This window comes from Numenius arquata, chromosome 1 (assembly GCF_964106895.1).
Source record: "Numenius arquata chromosome 1, bNumArq3.hap1.1, whole genome shotgun sequence".
NCBI lineage: Eukaryota > Metazoa > Chordata > Aves > Charadriiformes > Scolopacidae > Numenius > Numenius arquata.
The window spans coordinates 134,614,359-134,617,686 of NC_133576.1; the positions used below are offsets into that span (position 1 = coordinate 134,614,359).

Below are 3,328 nucleotides of genomic sequence, written 5' to 3' on the forward strand. Positions count from 1 at the left end.
TCACTCACTTTACACCCAAATAAGCTAAAGAACTGGAGACTGCCAATACAGCAAATGCAACATCACAGGTTTGACACACCATAAAGCATAAGTGTTCTGCACTGGAATCATAGAATCACTTAGGTTGGAAAAGACCTTTAAGATCATCAAGTCCAATCGTTAACCTAACACTGCCAAGTCCACCACTAAACCACGTCCCTCAACATCACATCCAGAACAAACTAAGGAGCCTCCTTAAATTGACTTATGAGCAACCTAAATAAGCTGACTTTAGATGCAACAGGTGATGAACTTTGAGTACCAGAAGGCTACCTATTGCTTCTAGCAGCTGTTAGTCACATATCCTGGATGAAGAGCCCTTGCTGTGCACAGAAACAAATTGTTTATTCTGTTGCAAAACAAGTTGCTATTGAATGAAGACTGACTTCCACAGGACAGAACCGTCACTGTTAATTAAAGAAAAATAAAAACAAATATTTTTTTTCTACAGAGAGACTATGAATTACTTTTAAGTTTCCCTGCAAATTTTTTTCTTATGTTTTCAAATGTTTTCTTAGTAGGTTTGTTCAAAGTCTGTTCTATTCACCACTGGGAAAGCTGATTCCTTTCTGTCATGAGCACAGGAAACAAGATACAGGGTAGAAAACAAGTAATTCCTTCTACTTCATCCCACTGTTTCACTTCCTGGTTAAGGTTTTTTTTTTTTCCTAGATGCAACAGTTCAAATCTCACCTTCTGTGCAAGCATCAAAGATTTTCTCCAAGTACTAAATCGGAGCATTACTTCCACCTGGGAATCCAGGAAGTGTAGCCTGCAGAATAACAGGAGTTTACTCCAGAGAATGTATCTGTCCATGGTCTCTACCCACTGCTTCAGAGAAAAAACAAATTCACCTTTCTGGCATGAATTTTTAAGGTCAATAGAGTGTTGTTTGCTCTGGCCTTTGTCAGCATTGGTAAACAAGACCATAAATACCTATTTCACTGGATTTTTAAAGCCTGAGAGTGAAACTGATAATACATTATTCCGGTCTGCAAGAGATGCTGGAAGGAAACTTCTTTAACAAGAGACAGGTCCAATGACATCTTCAGAAAATTCAAGAGCGTGCTTTGCAGCCAAAGCAGAGTCCTGCTGCACCCGTAAGGTAGATGCAGAGTAAGCAAAATGCTTATTATTTCCTTGCCTTACACCCAGACACAAGCATACAAGCATATGGTAATTGGTAACAGTGAATAAGCATTTTCTAACATTGTAACATTACCAGTAGTATTTTATTTATATACTTACACACAGCTATGTTATAACCCATAAGCATAAATGGAAAGAGATTTGCAATATACATGCCCAAAGACTGCACAGGAAAATGTGCAAATAATAAAATCTGCAAGATAAGAGCAAAGGATGTAAAGTGGGCAGGAAAGATGTCAGGTGAAACCGAAATAAATGAACAGAACAAAGAGGAGATATTTATTTTGAAGGATTATTCTGGTGCCATCAGGCATAAGAAAGATGCCTAGCAAAACTAGGGTAGAGTTTTCCTCCCAAAAATAACGTGAAATATGTCAAAGACAAATGAGATTATCCTGTTTTCTTTCAGGGAGGCACCAAGGTGCATAAAACACTACCAATAAGCAGAGAAAGATGGTAATTTATGAAAATTATGAAATGCTCACTTTGATTGCAGGTTTTCTTGCCAAAGAGCTCTCAAGTGCTTTACTTGTACCTCAGCAACTGAGACCATCAAGAACACTTGATTGAGTCTTGACACCATGAGCACTAAATATAGGCCATCAACTCCACGGCGTTGTATACTCCTAGGTTTACTACCAGTTATGAATGTGATTGTTAAGAACTGTTTAGAAAATGTAGTGATAATGACTGATGGCAATTAAGAACTAGTGACTGTAAGTCTGTATTGTTGATGTATATTAGTTTAGTAAAGTGGTTTGATTCATCAGTCTTTTAAACACTCCAGAGATCTCCAATTCTCTAATATATATAAGCACACAAAAATTTTGTTACAACACTTTGATTGCTTCTTTTACCCAAGAAAATCAAGTTTCTTTTCAGAGCACCCTGTCAAGCATGTTTTAAGTCCCCTCCCCTTACACTTTTGGGAAAGTTCAGAAATACTTGTCTTGCCACTTGACAATCTTTTCCCGGATTCAAGTGACCTTTATCCTGCAATGGAAATCTTACAAACACATAGGAAAGACACAACCGAGCACATTAGACTTTAGGGCCAGCTCCACTTCTGCAAGTCACTCCACAGACAGCGTGGAAGATGCAATTATTTCAGTATTTTGAAATTAAAGCGTCTGGTATTTACATAAAGGTCGTTAACATCTCTCAACCGAGATCTAAAGCGCCCTCTTTAAATGAGGAGAGCCCTTTTATTAAAGTAGGCTCCTGCAGGAGCTCGGTGCAGGTAGGCTTGTACAGTTACTCGGCTCTCCCCGCCAGACTGGAGCTCCCTTGGGCAGAACCGGGGTGTCTCAAGGCCCGGCCCCCCTGGCAGAGAGGAGGCCGCAGTTCTCCACACCGGCTCTAGAGACGGGTTCTGAGGAAAACCACTTAGAAACAGCGCTTCCCTCCGTCTTCAATACCAGGGGCTAGGCAGGGGAGACACCTGTGAGATGTCCCCCGTCCTGAGGCGAGCGGGCCCGGCAGCCTGACCGCGGCGAGAACACCCGGACGCGGAGCAGCCCGGCGGCGTGGAGCCGGGTCTCCCCAGCTGCCAACCGGCTCATCCTCACGCTGCTCCAGCACCGCGGGCACGGCTCGTTTATACACTTTTTAAAAAAAATCTTTTTTTAATCACTCCATTAGCAAGGCGCCCCCACCCCCTTGAAGCCCCTCAGGGCAGCCTCACCCCTCCCGCCGCCTCAGCGGGCCGGGGTCAGCGCGGCTCCCCACCGCCTCAGCCCCGCCGGACCCCGCCGCCCCCTCCACGGCTCCCCCAGCCCTTCTCCCCGGTCAGAGATGGCCCCAGTTACCTCATCCCGCCCGGCAGCCGCTGCTCCCCGCTTGTCTGAGGCGAAGGGAGGTGGCAGGGAAAGGCAGCTCCGTCCCGCCGCCGTCGGGGCCAATGGCGGCGCCGCCTCCCTCAGAGCGGGGCGGCTCCCCGCGCCCCGGGCCCGCCCGCCGCCCCCGCCCCGCTCCGGTTTGTGTCACCTGTGGCACCGGGAGGGCGTCCCGGAGGAGCGGGGGGACCGGCCGGAGCCTTCGGGAGCGGCTTAGAGGGGACACTCCTGAGGCAGAAGCTCCCGGAGGCGGGACGGCTCCGCAGCGGAAAACGGCTCTTTCACATAAAAGTCCAGGCAGGGGA

General features: G+C 46.5%; 1 protein-coding gene across 1 annotated transcript in view; it reads right to left on the reverse strand.

Annotated features, from left to right (window-relative positions):
* The window catches only part of SYTL2 (synaptotagmin like 2), a 64,839-nt gene extending 61,767 nt beyond the window's left edge, over positions 1-3,072 (reverse strand). The window contains exon 1 of the mRNA XM_074155001.1: positions 2,997-3,072. The gene's annotated coding sequence lies outside the window, so the exon portion shown is untranslated. The remainder of the gene's footprint in view (positions 1-2,996) is intronic.
* Between the last annotated feature and the right edge of the window lie 256 nt (positions 3,073-3,328).